Here is a 20,268-nt window from a genome sequence, read left to right as displayed (position 1 = left end):
ATAAGGTTCTGTCTCTTTCCCCTTTGAGCCTTCCAACAATCTCCTGACTTCAACTTCACCTGCATGAATTTCTAATTTCTCCCCCTCTGAACACTGTATAGGCTTATTTACATTCCGTCCAGTGCTGTTCCTTAACATTTCAGGGTGGGCATGCTTTATCTTGCCAAGTAGATTGTCAGCTCCTGCAGAAAAGGAACCATCTTTTATATTTCTTCTATGTTCCCCTCCATGTCCAATTTAATCTTTGCATTAACTGTTGAATGAGGGTCTACTTAAAATGAGATGGACTCTCCCAGAGCCAAAACATTCAAGTTACCCCTGCCTGCTCTTGGGCTTCCCACTCATCATTATCAATCCACATTTATTTATCGATCTGTTAGCTTATATTAGGATAAGTGGGGAAAAGCAATGAACAGGGAGATAGAAAGAAAATAAAAACCTATATAAGACATGATTGTTGTCCTCAAAAGTCTTTTTACCTATTTTCACAAAGAAAACATAATGATATTGGTAAAACTGCAAGGAAAAATGCTAAATGTCCACTGAGTGTTAACAGACAATACGGGAATTCAGCAAGCCATGGAGACTCCAGAGGAAATTCAATAGGAGATTAGTTTTTGAAAAACTTAAGTACTAAAGTATATATTCTTCAGAGTTAAGATGATTCTCCAAGGGGTAAAAAGTATATCTGTCTACTAACTCTAAATTTGAGATAAAATTATTATATATTTTCAGGAAAATAATAACAACAATTTCCATGCACTCCAGTAGTGTCCAACAGACATACTATCACTAATCCTAAAAGCAAGGGGTGCATCATCCCTATTTATACGTAAGGAAATAGTGTGAAAAAAATTAAGTTACCTGCTAGTTGATGTAGAGATAGTAAGTATTATATTTGAACATATCTGTCTGATGCCAAAGCATGAATTCTTCCCACTATGCAACTCATTCATTCATCAAACATTTATTGAGAATTTATTCTGAACAAGCATTACACTAAAGATATTAAATTAAAGAAAACATGATTTCTTCCTTCAAGAGACTCACTGTTTGGTGAGAAGGAAATTACATAAAGAGACCACACAAAATGTGCTGAGTCCAAGAACAGAGATACACAAAATGTTATGGAGCATGTAGGAAGGAAACCTAACCCATCCTGGGAAATCCTAAAAGGTTTCTTAGAGGAGTAGAATTCTTTAAGTCTTAAGGAATAAAATAAACAAAAGCTTACATTTATGTACTTACTAGGAAGATACTATTATTATTCCTGATTTACAGATGAGACAATTAAAGCACAGAAGGGTGAGCAACTTTTCCAGACTTCAAGAGTTTATAAATAGGTGGTAGAACCAGGATATGAATCTGTTCTCTCTTAATCTCTATAATTTGCTGCACACGAATAAGAGTTTGCCAGAAAAGTGAAGAGAAAAAGAGCAAGACAAAGGCAAGAAACTGCACTGTATGGAACAATATATAAAGCATAATATGGCTAGAGCAGAAAATCACGAGAGGAAATTAGAGAATTATGGGCCAGGTCACAAAAGATCTTGTGTAACATTCTAAGGATCTCATAATTTATCCTATAAACTATGGAGAGATATTAAAAATTTGTACATTAATAAATGATTATGGGGGCGCCTGGGTGGCTCAGTTGGTTAAGTGGCCGACTTCGGCTCAGGTCATGATCTCGTGGTCCGTGAGTTCGAGCCCCGCGTCGGGCTCTGTGCTGACAGCTCAGAGCCTGGAGCCTGTTTCAGATTCTGTGTCTCCCTCTCTCTGACCCTCCCCCGTTCATGCTCTGTCCCTCTCTGTCTCAAAAATAAATAAACGTTAAAAAAATAAATAAATAAAATAAATGATTATGTCAGCTATTTGAAGGATGGATGTGAGTTAAGACTAATGGGAAATGGGTTGTTGTTGTTGTTGTTATTGTGATAAAAAAGAAAAAAAAACACATTAGATAAATTTACCCTCCTAACAATTTTTAAGTGTACAGTATGATAAAGAGACAGTTTTAATATTCAGCGAAGATGAGAACCTAAACTTGGGTGGAGAGAGTAAGATGGAAAACTTGGAAATAATACATGTCTAGATGGCAGAAGAGGCAAAACTTGGTGATGAACTAGATGTACCTATCTCACTACCCATCAGACTTGCCTGTTTTAAATAATCTGTCCAAGAAAACAGAAAGCATAAATATATACACGTATCATTACGGAATTGGCTAGGCATGGTGCTAGGCACAGGAACATTAAGAATGAGTAAGACACACTTCCCATCCCAGACGGACCTATATTCTGGAGTGGAGGTGGAGAAGGACGAGTGCAATAAAGGATTATGTGGTTATAAAAGAAATAGGTACAATATTTATTAGGGATCCAAGGCTGGAGTGGTTAGCCCTAACCAGGGGATATCAGAGAAGGGCTGAAGGAGGATATGCCTCAAATTGAATCTGAAAAGACACTTTCCAGTGGATCACATATTTGAGGTGAATGTTTCTCCAGTGGCAAAGTGGCAAGAATACAGCAGAATAAATAGTTTCAAAGTGAAGTAGGTGAGGAGGGACAAGATAAATACGTGGACCCCTGAAGGCATCAAAAGCAGAACAGGAATTTAGTGGCTGCTAGTTCCTCCATTAAAACACCTAAGCACAAGAAGGCAATTGAGGTCACAGAAGAATGAAAGTAGGAGACAAGATAGTGATCTACAATAAAACTGTAAGAAGTGCTGTGGTTTTATAGCACTATCTGTGGCCACGTGATCACACTCCATCTAGCCCCACCTGAGGTACAGAACTGATGCTCATTATGCTTGGCGAAGTGTATTAGTATATTAGAAGTCTATTAGTTCTACCCTAGACTCTAGCATTTCCTATAATGATATCCTGTAGGATATCATCTTGAGATTCACAGTTAGGGGTCTGTGCATCAGGCACTTCCTACCGCTCTTCTAAAGGATTTTAAATTACCTCATAATATCTTATGTTTGGAAGCCTCACTGCCTCAGTCACAAGTATTGATATTGTAAGCAAAAGTACATTTTTTTAATCGATGTGTTTACATAGACATTATTTTTCCTAAATGTAATGCCTAACGTCTAAAGGACAATATTATTTATAAATACAAACTCTCAGACTTGAAGAAGAACACCTTTGTTTAACCTGTTTAATATGTAACATCTACATATTACTAACACTTCTACATTCAAGAATCTTCCTGGAAATAGTTATTTATCTCTTTCCAAAGTCAAATTTCTACTGCTGTCCCGAAGAACCAATTTAAGAAAAAGGGAAATTCCGTTACTAAAACTGATCACAGACTTTCTAGCTCATTAAATGTACTGTCTTCAATACAGCAGCAGAGGCTATAAATCTAGTTCTTTGTGAATAATCTCAATATTCCTTATAATGAGGCTTAAAAGTGTTTTTTATTAAGAAAAATAAAATTATTTAGTGGAAAAAATATTTAATAAAGTTATTTTAATTAGATGTACACATTAATCATGAAATTTTACAGGATAATTATAATGATATTTCTCTACTTATTATGATGAAACTTGTGAGAATGGTTAGAACATAAACAGATAAGAGAGAATATGCAAGTCGGTATTATTTGGGGTAATTTTAAAACAATTTAATAAAGACTGCATCTCCTAGGATAAAATAATTCATTACATGAAGGTGACTTACTTGGAATTGGGAATCAAAAACTCTTAACTTTCACGATCAGCCATGATCTATCCAATCCCCACATCCAGAAGTACCAAATCTGTGACCACAGGCCAGACTGAAAATAGATGGCCAGAACTTTCACATATTTAATACCTGCAATAAAATAAACTGGAGTTACGACATCAGAAGACAGTGGGCTAAGGGCTAACGTAAGTCCTGCCTTTTCACACCTGATAGCATGTTTATTCATCCCATTGTACCCCTCCTATTGCCCAGAGGGAAAATAAAGTGTCTGAAGTTTCAACTGGGAAAAGATGACTCGCCCTGAATCTTTTTGAGTAGCTTATTAGGGTTCACAATGCTTGTGGACTGCTACTTGTGTTTTATGTGTGGGGGCTGTGGTCAGGATGAAATGAGGCAAAAGACTGAAAAAACAGAAAATAAGTGGTTCTATAGCAGTCATATATTGAAATGACAATGTATGTATCATAAACCTTTACACAAACATTTTAGCATATGGTACACAGGTTCTAAGTAATGTATATGCAAAAGAAAAGGCCTCTAGTACCATTTGACTAGCTTCAACACTGGAAAAATACAAATTAATGATCTCATAAATGTTTCAAAACTGAAAACACTCCTTTCTCCCCAACAAAGAAAAGAAACAATTTCTGGTAATAAATTCTACCAGATATTTTAGTGGTGGTGCTATTTCTATTGCTTTTAAAGATGTATTTTTAATTGTCTTACAGATATCCTTAATCATACAAAAAGAAATCAGAAACTCCCACTTGTCATAGAAAGCCATCAAAATAGGCAATACTATTTCCACTGCTAAAAGTATTTGAAATATATACCAGCATACCCGACATGTCAACTGTTTCCTACAATGTCTTCTCACCAAACTGAGGTGTTTTCACAAAACAACAGGATTCAAGACAAACAGAAGTAGAACTGCTGTGGCAGTAAAGCGTTATCTATGGAGGAGCTCCCTCTCTGTGTCATGCAGGCTGATCCTTACTGGTAGCAATGATAACACTAATATAATGGTCATACCCATTTAATGTTATTTAAGTACCTCCAACTGACATCTAATGAAATAAGGTGCTTTTTTCTTATAAATTCTAATTAGGTCCCCTTACTTCTTTCCTTTCTCTCTCACACTTTCCCTTACTCCAGCTCTCCATCTTGTCTTTTCTTTTGCCCAATAGTAAAAAATGGATGCTAATATGTCTACATGTACTCCAATCTCTACCTCAGGCTGCATTAGAATACCAATGGATCTTAAACAGAATAAACCTGTCACCTCTCCAACCCACCTATCAGGAAGAAAAAAAAATCCATTTCTTCTCTATGTGCCTGCATCAAAAATTTAGGCAGGTCACCTTTCTTGTTATCCTCCCACATCCAGTAACTTGCCAAAACCCAACATTCTTGCTAAAAGCCTCTCAAATCTGTTCATTCCCCACCCATCTCCCTGTGTCTGCACAATCTGGGGCCCCACAGTTTCTTCCTTGTCTCTTCAGTGGTCCTCATGCCTTCACTCTGGGCCCCTCCAACTGCTTTCCACATTGCAGCTAGTTATCAATGTAAAATGCAAATCTGGTCAAGGTACTACTCTGCTGGAGACACTTCAATGGCTCCCCATGTTCTTAGGATAAAGTCTTGTGTGCTCATAATATATGTTTTTATAATCACACCTCTGCTTATGTCTTAACCTCCTTTCTCCTTAATGATTCTTACAAAAATAGCCTGTGTTTTAGCCATCATGAACTACAGACAAGTTCTGAGACCTTTGCACCCATTGCCCCTCTTAATTAGAAAACCCTCCCTGTCATATCCCTGCCTTTAACATAACTGATTTTGAATCAATTTAAAGGATTCATCTCAGATGTTAGCTCCTCCAGGACACCTTCTCTCCTACCCACTTGATGTTCCCATAGAAACTGGTTGTCACCAAAATGGGTGTTCACGTTTACCTTCCCCAAAGGTTAGTAAGTATTTGTTGCAAAAAAAATGAAAAAATTCAAGTCATTTTGCTGCACAACTGGTTTGACTATAGTATGTGTATATGCAGATCCAAGATAATTAACAATGTATGAAGCTGCTCAGCTTTGCATCTCACATTCAAATATTTGGACATACATACACCCAGACCATTTTAACTCTATGCCATTAAGGGTTGAGATGGACCTTATCAAGGTCTATAAATATAAAAACACATGGGTTTATATTTCTAGAAAACCAAGTCTTGAGTTTGCTAGATCTAATTTTATTAATATAAAAGTCAACCTTTATTGTTCCAGAATCATCTCAGTGACACATAATTGTCTGAAAGCTGATCAACTGCTTCCTTCTCAGAACAGTTAGGTGGGCACCTGGGTGGCTCAGTCGGTTAAGCAACCAACTTCAGCTCAGGTCATGATCTCAGGGTTCATGAGTTCGAGCCCCATGTCGGGCTCTGTGCTGACAGCTCAGAGCCTGGAACCTGCTTCAGATTCTGTGTCTCCCTCTCTCTCTCTTCCCCTCCCCTGCTCATGCTTTGTCTGTCTCTCTCAAAAGTAAACATTAAAAAAAATTAAAAAAAAAAAAAAAAGAAACAGGAACTGTCTGGTTAACAGAGGGTAGAGAATCATCCAGCTCTAACACTCTTAATGTTATCCAAATCTAAACAAGTGTGATAACTAGAAGCAAACTCAGTCAAAAGGAATATCACTTTCTCAATGATTAACATGAAACCAGCTATCTAACAAAAAAATATTTTCAAGCTTAAAAATAAGCTTTATTTTTTTTTTAATTTTAATGTTTATTTTATTTTTGAGACAGAGAGAGACAGAGCATGAACGGGGGAGGGGCAGAGAGAGAGGGAGACACAGAATCAGAAGCAGGCTCCAGGCTCTGAGCCATCAGCCCAGAGCCCGACACGGGGCTCGAACTCACGGACCGTGAGATCGTGATCTGAGCTGAAGTCAGACGCTTAACCGACTGAGCCACCCAGGCACCCCGTAAAAATAAGCTTTATTTTAGAACAAAAAAATTAGAACCCATTTGAGGTGACTCAAAACTTAGAAATTCATAATGTTAATGCTTAATTCTGTGATAAGCAATTGGCATCAAGATAAAGTATTTTTCCAATTTACAACAACCTCTTGGATAAGAAATCTAAGGTTCAACTCTCAAACACAATATTTAAGCTTTGGTTTTGTGTGATACATGGGGAAGGGGGTAATGTGTGAATATTCTGTGCGTGCCCTGATGGTTCATAGGTAACAGGTCTTATAAGCAAAGTTTTAATTAATCTTGCCAGTAGAAGAAGTCATAATCCACAAAGACTCACCCTCCCTGCCAAGCTGCTATTCTGTATTTTGTATGGCTGAGCACAGAATACTGCGTTACCTTATTAAGTGTAGTTGCTACTGGATATTCCACCCAGACTCCCTCCTTCCCTCGACTGTCAGATATACCATCTGTTGACAGTTCACAGTCGTGTCTCTTGGCCACAAGGAACTACCTGACTTAAGGTTAAGGCCCCTCCCAGGGGAAAACCAACAGTCAAGGACCAATTCATACAGAGGAACAAAGGCTCCCCTGCTTCAATTTGGAACAACTCTGAAGGGACATCCCAGCTCCAGAGCTCGCTACAGATTCCACTGATGTTGCACTATATGCCAGCTTCTCCCTCTTCCCAATCCTCTTTCTCATTTCCTTTCAGGTGCATTTCTGGAGACCAGTTCTCAAAAAAACTTTTACATGCAACTCTTCATCTCAGAATCTATTTCCAACGCAACCTAATCTAAGACTCTTCCATACTTGTGTAATGCAAATACAGCAGTATATAGTAGTTTTGCTGACTTCATCATAACTTTGCCTTGGTCTTCCATTAGAGATATGTATCTATTAATTGAGGCAGAGGCAAGATCTGGAACTTAATCTATCCTAACTGATTCCAGTTGCCTTTTAATTGCAACAAAATTTAGGAACCAACTCATTGGCATTAAAAGCTACCTAATTTCTACCCTTTATCCTGAATAATTTTGAACATTTGGCAAAAGTTGTTGGATAATTTTATCATCACCCAATTTTAAGAAGGATAATATTCTAGTGTCCTCAAAGAGATGGGAAATGTATTTTATTGGACTTATAAGGACTCAGGTATTTTCTGATAAAAATGAAAAGAATTAGAATAGCATTTAGTTCTCATGTTCTCAATCTTTTAAGATCTGCTTTCGAGGGGCGCATGGGTAGCTCAGTCAGTTGAGCATCCAACTCTTGATTTTGGCTCAAGTCATGATACCAGGGTCAAGGGATCAAGCCCCACGTTGGGTTCCACACTGAACATAGAACCTGGTTAATATTCTCTCTCTCCCTCTTTCCCTCTCCCCCACTTGCACTCTCTCTCTAAAATAAAAAACAAATAAAATAAAATAAAGCAAAACAAAACAAAATAAAATACTCTCCTTTTAAAATGAATGAAATGTTGCCATTGAATCAAATGACTCTTTTATCCCATCCACTTCTCAATCCAAATGATATGAAAGGATTCTAGCTTTGGAGGTCTTTGTCTTTTTGAGTTTTGTTGTTGTTTTGGTACTACCATTTTGAAGAGTAGAAATTAAATCACCTGATCCACCTAACAGCAGTCCCATTTGTCTCAGACTTAAGCTTCTCTTCCAGAGCGTATAGACACAAAGAAAACTCCTAAATAGATCAGAGTACAACAGCAGACAGATTCAGATGGGCCATCTTTTTAACAAAATACAACTTTTATTACATGGTCAGAGTTTGCCACACAGTAAAGGCAACTTGCCCACAAAAATCAAACTTCTGTCATGAATAGAAACTTTTCTAAAGAAGATATCCAGATGGCCAAAAGACACATGAAAAGATGCTTGATGTCACTCATCATCAAGGAAATACAAATCAAAACCACACTGTGATACCATCTCACACTGGCTAAAATTAACAACTCGGGAAACAACAGATGCTGGCAAGGATGTGGAGAAATGGAAAACCTCTCGCACTGTTGGTGGGAATGCGAATCAGTGCAGCTGCTCTGGAAAACAGTATGGAGGTTCCTCAAGAAATTAAAAATAGAACTATCCTATGACCCAGCAAATAGCACTACTAGGAATTTATCCAAAGGATACAGGAGCACTGATTCATAGGGGCACATGTACCCCAATGTTTATAGCAGTGCTTTCAACAATTGGCAAATTACGGAAAGAGCCCAAATGTCCAGCAAGTGATGAATGAAGAAGATGTGGTTTATATACACAATGGAATACTACTTGACAATGAGAAAGAATGAAATCATGCCAGATGGAACTGGAAGGTATTATGCTGAGTGAAATAAGTCAGTCAGAGAAAGACAGATATCATATGTTTTCACTCATATGTGGATCTTGAGAAACTTAACAGAAGACTGTAGAGGAAGAGAGGGGGAAAAATTGTTACAGAGAGGGAGGGAGGCAAACCATAATAGACTCTTAAGTACAGAGAACAAACTGAGAGTTGATGGGGGGGTGGCAGAGAGGGTAAAATGGGTGATGGGCACTGAGGAGGGCACTTATTGGGATGAGCACTGGGTGTTGTATGTTAAGTGATAAACCACGAGAATCTACCCCAAAAACCAAGAGCACACTTTACACACTGTGTGCTAGCCAATTTGACAATAAATTATATTTTAAAAAAATGAAACTTCTGTTTATTTAAGTATAAATTCCTGCCAAGTACAGAAGAATCACTAACTTGACAGTGATTTCCAATAACTGAATGACAAAGCCCTGCTCTTGTTAATGGAAAGGAACAGATGCAATGGGGTCAGAGACCCATTCTTTTCAGGTTTTCTGGAAAAAGTAAAATGATATTATGTCTTTCCCTTTCCCCTTCACTTCTATTGAATCAAATCTAGACCAGTGTTTCCAAATGTTTACACCATACACCTTCTGAGGGCAAATATTTTCAATATTCACATATATGTACATAAAATATACAAATTATACCCATGTTATTACTGTGCTAGTAGATACATTTCAAAAATACAATAGTAGAAATATTTTAAAAATTAAAAAGTAAATAAATTTAAACTTTATATAAATAATGGCCCAAAATTCTTTCTTCACATTAAAATATTCTTAAGAATAATTTTAACAATTCAGTCAACAACAGATGTTGGTGAGGATGCGGAGAAAGAGGATCTCTTTTGCACTGCTGGTGGGAATGCAAACTGGTGCAGCCAATCTGGAAAACAGCATGGAGGTTCCTCAAAAAATTAAAAATAGAACTACCCTACAACCCAGCAATTGCACTACTAGGTGTTTATCCAAGAGATACAGGTATGCTGTTTCGAAGGGGCACATGCACTCCAATGTTTATAGCAGCACAATCAACAATAGCCAAAGTATGGAAAGAGCCCAAAAGTCCATCCATGGATGAATGGATAAAGAAGATGTGGTGTATATATACAATGCAGTATTACTCGGCAATCAAAAAGAATGAAATCCTGCCATTTCCAACCACGTGGATGGAACTAGAGGGTATTATGCTAAGCAAAATTAGTCAGAGAAAGACAACTATCATATGAGGACTTTAAGATACAAAACAGATGGGGAACCTGGGTGGCTCAGTTGGTTAGGTGTCCGACTTCAGCTCAGGCCATGATCTCATGGTCTGTGAGTTTGAACCCTGCATCGGGCTCTGTGCTGACAGCTCAGAGCCTGGAGCCTGCTTCTCATTCTGTGTCTCCCTCTCTCTCTGCCCTTCTCCTGCTCACTCTCTGTCTCTAAAATAAATAAGCATTTATTAATAAAATGTAAAAAATACTCTTAATAATTTCAAAGTAGAGATTGATACAATCAAATATACATCATTTCTTTTGATCTTTGCTTACCATTTATTGATGCTGGGATTCAAAATCTAGTTCTGAATTCAGTCATTGTTATCATAAGCTAACAAAGACAATGCTGCTCAAAGATAAATAGATCCAAACAGATGAAGCTGTTTGAAGATCCAAACATTATTGGCTGCATTTATTAAATCATGACATTCATTTTACAATCCTTTGAGTGATTAGTATTATATTCAGTCCATAGTTTTTGTTAGGAACTTTGAAGTTTAATTAAGCTAAAACTGGGTAGTACCATATATTTATGCACTTAACCCGACATACAAACACTAAAATAAACTGTTGTATGCTGAAAATGACCTCATAAATATGGGCACTATGGTTGGCTCCCACTCTTCCCTAGAATTGCCAGGGGACTCTTCAGAGCACATGACTGTTTGACATGTGGGCACTACAAGGCACCAGTGTAAAAACACATGGTAAATTTCAGTAAATTTGTATTTATTATCTAGGGGGAAATAATTATAGAAAGAATTTGAATATTTTGTTGCCAAATTCTCAAGCAATCCAGGGAGAAAATCTCTGACCTAAACAACAGATTCCAAGGAATTGCTTAGAAAATACAATACCACAAGTTTAACCAGTATCTTTTTTTCAGGTTTTGCTTCCCTGAGTAGCTAAGTATCTAGGCAGTATAATAAACAGTGTCAACATGTTTCCAGTTCTATACACTGCACATATTTTGCTACCCACATACCCAAAGCCAAATAGACTTTCATGTTCAGAGTTTAACGTATTAACTCACTCAGAAATTAAATGAAAATAGTTAATTTCCCAGAAAAGCACAGTATGAAACTTAGAACAATAATAAATATGAAAACTTACTTTGGTCTAAGACTTAATCACCCAGAAATGTACAGTACAATGACTTTATATTCACAAATTTGTTAAGATCATTACAAATGATGGCAGGAAGCATTTTGTAGGTATTTCATAACAAATTCATTTTAAGGACACATCACAAAAGCTTGACTAAGTTTATATACTGATCCTCAGACTATAAACTTTTGTTAGTCTAAATAAAATATACAGAACCATTTTTCATCTGTTCACTTCAGCCTACATGATAGTTTATGAAATAGTACAAGTTACACAGGCTGATAATAAAATATGAACAATATAAACAATATATCATGTATATTTATTTATAAATATTAAAAAGTTATTAAAAAGGTTTCCTTTTCAGAAATAGAAAAAAAGTATATTATTTCCTTCCAATTTGAAGGAAAGAAAGAAATACTAAGAATTCTTTCAGAAAGATAAATAGCAGTGCCCCCAAGACTTGAAATGAACCCTTATAATAAGCACCAGACTACTAGCATAAGACTTTGGGGTTGTGAAAGGAGGAGATAAGAGAATCAGAGAATGTCAGGTTCAGAGAAAACCTTTAAGGACATCTACTAAGCCAATCATCCTTGTGAAGTCTGATTCCTCTCTACAACATCATGCCAAGTAATCATTAAGCTAACCTATTCTGATCAAGAGTTCACTGCTCACCAACACAGCCAATTCCCTCTTAGAACATTAGAAAGCTTTTCCTTATATTGTGCTAAAACATGCTTCTGTATCACTCTCACCCACTGGCCAACCTGAACAAGTCCAGTTATTTTTTTTTTTTTGTATGTCTCCTATGGAATGAATCACCAAAAATACTGGTTAGTCTCGCTGAGTCTTCTCATTTACATCCATAGTCTCTCAACTACGTTCTTCAACTAACAATTCTAGTCTTAACAGAGTCCTGGTTAATATCCAGTTTGTTACTGTTTCTTGAAAAGCGGAGAACCCATAAAAACACCATTTTGCGAGGTATGGCCCAAACTGGAAAGAGCAAAGCAGAACTTACCTTTCCCATTCTAGGTACTACATATGTATTCCTGTAACCCAAGATTATACTTGCTGTTTTCATTGCTATGTCACACACGTTGATTCAAACTGGGCTTTATGTACATTAAAGTATAAAGTCTTAGTTGTTAATTTACTCAATATATGTTTACAGAATGCTGCTACACAAATAGCATATTATTAGGGGCAGTAAAAGAAATCAGTGAGATATAACTGAAACACCGAAGACCCTGGGCCCAAGTCCCAGTTTACCCAACTATAGCTGTGTGGCAAGAACACCTGCTAGACCTACTCAGTTTTCATAATAGAATAACTATCTTGCTTGCTGGTCTCAGTTCTAAAGCATATGGATGGGCCTTTTGCCAGCAATTTAGAATACCAGCACTCCAGGTTATCTAGCTCCCTTCCAAATACCTACTGAGAGAAGAAATGTTTAGGAAAAATAGGTCCAAGACCTTACATACTCAATCCTTGGTTAATGTTGAATCACAAGAAAGCTATATATTAGGAACCCACCACACACCTTTCTAAGCACCTTCAGTGAGTTGCATTTAATTGTTTGTCCTAATCTTTAACAGAAGAATGTTGTAAGAAGTAACCATGTTACTTATGTTTTAAGCTGAATGGGAATGTTTTAAAACTGAGGATATTGCCCATTTTATTATTCAGAGTCCCTTTCACTCTTGGTTTTCTCTGAGGAATGGGATGCTTCTACATTCTGAAGGTAGAAATCATCAGAATAGTTTTATACATTTTTAAAAATAAGTTTTAGAGAAAGATCAGTCTATGAGAAATAATGAGGAAAAATGCCATTTGATATATGCACAAATGGCAAGAAATATTTGTATTTTCTGTTTCATCAATAACTGAAAAAGGGATCCATAAGAGTAAGACAGGTAATTCTAACTGGGTCTTATTAAATATTTATTGTTAATTAAGTTAAAGATCATTATTCAATTGCCCTTATGTTTCCTCTTCCCAAATAATCAGCCTCCGTAACATTTTCCCCAATGAAAAAGGTTCTAAGATCAGGTAAACCTAAGAACTACCTTGAGAACTTGTTTTAGAAATTTGCATTTTTAAATAAACTACCTATGTAATTGGGAAGTGCACCACAGAACACATGTTGAGAATACTCTTCCAGGACCAATTTTTGGATCACTTTAATTAACTCTGCCACTCACCCTCAGGCTCTCTGCTGTCTCTCTAGATCCCTTTTAAAGCCTGGTGACCAAAGAAAGATAGGTAGAGTACTCTCACCAAGGGTCCTCCTACTAAAGCACAGCAGATAAAAGGAATAGGTCTTTGCTCTTACATAGCATACTACATTCTAGCATTGATAGGTATACTTACAAAAGCAGTGCTTCAATTATGACTGTCAGATTGAGGTCAACTAATTTTGACTATCCTGAGAAATGAGAGCTTAAAATGCATGAAAACAGGCCCAAATCACAATCAAACTAAACTGTGAAAAGCACTTATAGGTCTTTTTCCTCAATTGAACCAGTTGCAATCATTTTTTAAAATAACTTATTCTACTTTTAAAATAAAGAATTTTCCTTTGAAGGAAAAATCTGCCAACCTCCTTGAGTAAAATCTTCTTCCAGAAAGTAAGATCACTTTGTCATAATTTTTACTAAGAACTTTAATTCTAATAATACCACTTTCAGAATATCTAAGACAAGTAGCCTGTTGGCATAATGGACTCATGGAACAGATTTATAAACAATCAAAATATTACAGGCAAGAGTAAAGAAACTTTATTGTTGCTCTCCAGCTCACCATTTCACAGACAAATAAATCATTCCATGACACAGCGACTGATGTTATACCATAAAGTTCTGTACCTGGACCATCTATATGATTTAGCAATAGAAATAGATTTAAAAACTACAAGTGACCAATCACAATATGTCAACTGAAAATTCACAGTAAATGTCTACATTAAAGGTTCAGGTACCCATTCAAGTTCCCAAGCTGAGTTTACAGTCATCACTTCCCAGCTATTGCTTACTCTGAAAACTCTAGCCCTATATATTCTATCATGTATAAATTGACTCTAGATAGACGGCATTATCAAATGAACAAGTTGAAATATTCAAAGCAGAAACTCAGGGACTGAAAAATAAGTGATTTACTCAGAAAATTACTCGGATATAAATTTTATAAGTCTTTAGATTCAAGGGAAATCAAGCTAAGACCAAGTGGAGTATGATTCATTCTCCTATGTCATTTGCATTTGCTATCTGCTATTTTTTAATTTTATAAATTTCATGCTATTTCCATGGTTACCAGCTCTTAATCATAGTGAACACCTGGTCTATACAGAGGAGTTAATATTTCCTTATGAACTGCATATACTAAATTGTTAATAATTTCTCTATACTTTGACAGTGACTAGTTTAAGTTTCTGACCTATAAGCAAAGATTTTCAAATGGTTCTTTTGACTTTCTTTTCTTTCTTTTTGAATTTTATATATTATATGGACTTCAGTGGTTTTGTGAGAGTTGAGATTTGCCAACACATCACAATCTATACTCTCTGACATGTAGTATCTATACCTAGGAGTAGGTATGTTTCTCATCCTGGTCAGACATACTCTATTTAAAAAAAAGTTTTTTTGTACATATTCATTAAATCTAAGCTAAAATCAGTTGACAAATGAGGCAAATACTGGTACTCACTCATTCACCAAACTAGGGCATGGAGAACAGTACACAAATACCTATAACTCCTCAGTGATTCACCATGGATAGGTTTCCTAAGCAACACTAGTGCACCTTATTTCACAGAAAATTAAAATGGCATTTGATCCTGTGGACATTTCCATATAAAACCATATGGGTTTGTACATCAACTAGACTTTAATTAGAAATTTTTTTAAAGCATATGTTCAATGATTAATAGTAAAGACTTTGTCAGATTTCCTAGGTTCATATCCTGACCCTACCATTCAGTAGTTATGTAACCTTGAATAAATAATTTAACTATGTCTCAGTTTCCTCATCTGTGACAGGGGATAATATAGTATCGGCTTCAGAGAATTATTTTAAGGAGTAAAATATTTCACTATTTTAAGAAATTAGATAATTTGTACAAATTCACAGGATAAGTAAGTGGAAAGATAAATTTGGAGCCATCCAATGGCCTCTCCTAAGACACTGCTCTTAATCAGTCCATTAGGATGAATAAAGTGCAATATACAGAAATAATCTCACAACTTTTCAAAAGTATAAAATTTGTCCCATCTAAGAATTCTTAGTCTGCTCCTGGAAACCCAGCAGTGTAGGTAAAATTTGAATCTGTCAGTACCTGTGGGTGGGGTTCCTCTACTTCCCTGGACATCACAGATGTGTGTGTATAATTGATTCCCACTGATTACTGAGGTTCATTGGTGGAAGTGAGTGACACATCCATAATGGGCTCTAGATGGTGCATGGAACAATGGCATTTGCAGCTTGCCCATACACCTCTGCAAAATCCTGGCACCAGACAGTTTAGCCTCAGCAGATGTTTTTTCTGCAGCAGCTGACCAGCTCTGTAAGGTCCAGTTTATCTCATCCTGTTAACCTAACGATTAATTAGCGCTAATGTAATGATATCACTGATAAATGTCCTATTATGGATGTAAAATACTGACCAGCTCTGGGTTGGTCTTTTTTTTAATTATGAAGCTCCAATAAAATGCCTCTATTAACTTGGCTTAACTCAATTACTAGTAAGAAAATCTCAGTTTTTATGAATTCCCCAACACACATACCAATGACTGCAAAATCCTGATGTCAACTCATCCTCCTGCTTCTGATGGATCCCAGAAGTGCCTTCCTTCAGGGCCTACCAATGACTCACTTCCAATAGTTATAAAATAAGCAGAACCACTTCTCCATTCTTCTCTGAAACCATTTCTTGGTAACTACTGACTTGGTAAATTTTCCCCTCCACCACTCTATTTTAGTAAAGGATGGTATAGGCTTAGGTTCTCTTGAATTGAGACACTAAATTCTGAATCTGATAACCCTAGATACTTAATGCTAAGGAGGAACTATACAGAAGTCTGAAGAAGCATTCAGACAGCTTGAGAGAGAAAATGGAATGTGGCAATGCTACAGAAGAATTGTGGTTCATGTTGCTTCCAAATATGTTCACAGGGAGAACTTGTTGCTGGCAGATGCTGGGCACAGAAGAAGCTGCTCATCTCTCTAGCACTGCTAAGGAAATGATGGGTCTCTTTTAGAAGAAGGACTACATATGTATAACATGGCAGTTATTGTCCCGATCTATGATCTAGACAGAATATCTGAGTTACAGCTAGATAAAAATAGTTCATTAAGATGGTTTTTAGGCATGTTAAAAATCAAAAAGGAGGTTGGAGTCAAAGGAGTTGAAGATATTATTATATTTATTATATTCCAAAAATTAATCCCTGCCTCTACATCACTTAATACTAGTAATCCCTGGGCTTACATTTCAAATTACAGTGTCCCTCATAAACTAATGAAAACCATTTTTACAACCCTTGACTTATAAGTCAAAGACAAACTTTAAAAAGGAACAAACATGATTTTTTGTAAGCTATTTGAAAAAATAGAGCTCTTTCATCTGTGGACTAGAAGCAAATGAATTCTAAGCAGGAGTTACAAGGAGAATATTTGTCCTCTTCAGACAGTCGACCTTACTGAAGCCAAGGAAGTAAGGTAAAACATCTTGGTACCATGTTCAACCACTGTGTGAAGTTCCGTTTCTCAGGCATAATATATAAGTCTTTCTGTCTGTCCTACAAGATCTGCAATTAATTATCCCATAACAATCTATCAAAAGTCATACATTCCTCTGAGCCCAGCATCTCAATTATTATAATTCCCTTTTAGCAAAGCTTATAATGCTGCCTTTTACTTTGCTGTAATTTATGAGAAAAGCAGTACAGAATTACAGATTAGCTACTGTAATTGGAAACAGAATTCAAAACAAATTAAGAGTGTTTGCTCCTTTGTTTGTTGCATTTTGTTAAGGCTACCCTAGAGATCATTCCAGCCAAATGATTTCTTAAGGCTATTCGCCCATATCGAGACCCTCTTAAACATAATTTTAAAACTTCCGGAACTCAATATGATGAATTAATGATACAACACCACCTAGGTGGATAATATGTTTTAAACATAAACGTAATTCCCAATGGGTATGAAATAGTTCAATAGAAAATGCCATCAGGGCAATAATTGGATGTTTTTTGAAACAACTACCACAGATTTAAAGTAGTAGGGGAATGTGTCTAATCAGTCCTCAATCCAAAACCTAGGGGGCCTAAAATGTGTCTGCATCCAAAGTTTCCACAGCCAACTTTTATTTATTATGTGCATCTGCAGAATAGCACATTCACAATAGAGAGAAAACCACATCCTAGAGACCTCATATTTCATGGATGTAATTAACAGAAACTAGTAAGAAATTAAATAGTTAATATTCAATGAGGGCTTACTACATGCCAGCTACTAATTCCAGGAATTAATTTATTTAATCTTCGTACAATACATATCAGGTAGTTACTATTATACCCAATTTTATGAATAAATAAGCTAGTAAGCAGCAGAGGTAGGATTCTAACCAAGCAGTCTGACCCCAGAGACCTTAACTCTTAACCACTAATCAGAGATATATAAATACAATTAAAGGAGGAATTGAGAAGTACTGATGTCTGGTCCATTTTTCAGTCACTTTAAAAACATTTCATTTAATCCTCACACAACATATTTTGTGAAAGAAAACTGAGTCCAGAGAGATTAAATAAATCCAAAATCCCAAATCCACAAAGCCACCAAGGGAAAAACTAGTATGCCTTGTACTATAGCATATTATCTCTCTGCAACTTTAAGACTGAGTGGCAGATATAAAGGCAGAAATCTCACTTCAATCTACATATCAGTGCTGTCATAAGAAAGTGACCACTGGAGCCTATCTGGCAGAGAGTTGGCAGGAAAAAGAAAAGAGTCTGTAAATAGCCCAAAACATAAAACCAGCACACTCAGAGGAAGAAGTTCTAAATCATTAAGACACTGCGGTGCTAGTGTGTCTGTATATATGTTTGTGTGTGTGTGTGCATGTGTATACACATAGACACGTGTGTGTGAACTCTTTGTTGTTTTATTTCATTCTGCTCTCAACTACACCTTTCATTTTGTTCATGAAACCTGGAATGGTTCTCAACTAGGAACAGTATCTGTAACAAAAGAGTATTTGGCAATGTGTGAGGGCAGCTGGTTGTCCTGGTGCCTCGGTGATTCTATTGACATCTAATGGAAATGGGCTAGAGATGCAAAAGATCCTGAAATATTGTGTCTGCACAACAAAGCACTGTCCCACCAAAAACGCCAATACCATTCATCCAACATTAAGAAGTATTTAAAGGAAACATTTCAAGTATTGGGAAGGAAAAAATACACGATGCAGGTAGACTTAATCAACATTTGTTGTCAAGATCCTGATGCTCCTAGTGGACGGAGGAAGTAAGTAGGGGCCATTACAGACAGGTTCTTGAACAAAGTTGTTCCTGATTTAGATGCTACTACATCTTATATATACATAAATGTAAATTCTTGTTAATAGTATCATGGAGCAAATACATAAGACTAAATTTTGAATGAAGACTCAAAGTAATCTCAGTCTAGATAATCAAGTATCTTCATACTTTAGCCCAAATGCAGACTTCCTACTTATAAGGTAGTTTCTACCATGAACAGTATAAAGGCAAGTAAATATTGATCAAATTACAGTCTTATACTAGCATCATTTATTCATTCACAAAATATCTCCTAATTATCTATCATGCTAGACACTGTTGGAGAAGCTGGGAACTCAGTAGTAAATAATAGGACAGAAATATTTCCTGCCCTTCATGGAATTTTCACTTTCCTGTACTTGTTTACTTACTACATATATAAACAAATACATACATAATATAATTTCAGTTAGTGATAGGCACTATGAGGAAAAAATTAGGCAGGAAAGTGTACAGATTGGAATGGAAGAGATAGTTTTTGTGATGTGCTCAGGGAAGAGGGTGACATTTGAGCAGAAACTTGAACGACACTGAGAAAACAGCCATTAAAAAGTCAGTGGGAATTACTATTTAACATGGTACTGGAAGTCTCAGCCTCAGCATTCAGACAACAAAAAGAAATAAAAGACATCCAAATCAGCAAGGAAGAAGTCAAACTTTCACTATTTGCAGACAACATAATACTCTATGTAGAAAACCCAAAATCCTCCGCCAAATAATTACTAGAACTAATACATGAATTCGGCAAAGTCGCAGGATATAAATAAACGTGCATAAATCTGTTGCATTTTATACACCAATAACGAAACAGCAGAAGAAATCAAGGAATCGATCCCATTTGCAACTGCACCAAAAACAAGAAACCTAAAAATAAACCTAACTAAAGAGGTAAAAGATCTGTACTCTGAAAACTATATAACACTTATGAAAGTAATTGAAGAAGACACAAAGAAATGGAAAGGCATTCCATTCTCATGGACTGGAAGAACATTGTTAAAATGTCTATACTACCCAAAGCAATCTACACATTTAATGCAATCCCCATCAAAATACCAACAGCATTTTTCACAGAGCTAAAACAAACAATCCTAAAATTTGTATGGGAACCTCAAAAGACCCTGAAGAGCTAAAGCAATTCTGAAAAAGAAGAACAAAACTGGAAGCATCACGATTCCAGATTTCAACCCGTATTACAAGTCTGTAGTCATCAAGACAATATAGTACTGGCACAAAAACAGGCACATAGATCAGTAGAACAGAATAGAAAACCCAGAAATGGACTCACAACTATATGG

The 20,268-nt window shown here is 36.3% G+C and overlaps 1 long non-coding RNA gene across 1 annotated transcript in view; it reads right to left on the bottom strand.

Annotated features, from left to right (window-relative positions):
- LOC125930071 (uncharacterized) overlaps positions 1 to 20,268 on the bottom strand; it is a 32,620-nt gene that overhangs the window by 8,364 nt on the left and 3,988 nt on the right. The window contains exon 2 of the long non-coding RNA XR_007460056.1: positions 3,692 to 3,826. This is a non-coding gene — a long non-coding RNA (uncharacterized LOC125930071). The remainder of the gene's footprint in view (positions 1 to 3,691; positions 3,827 to 20,268) is intronic.

The sequence above is a fragment of the Panthera uncia genome, chromosome A2, assembly GCF_023721935.1.
Source record: "Panthera uncia isolate 11264 chromosome A2, Puncia_PCG_1.0, whole genome shotgun sequence".
Taxonomy (NCBI): Eukaryota; Metazoa; Chordata; class Mammalia; order Carnivora; family Felidae; genus Panthera; species Panthera uncia.
The sequence above is the reverse complement of the archived record's forward strand: the minus strand, read 5'-3'. Positions and strand labels throughout refer to the sequence as shown.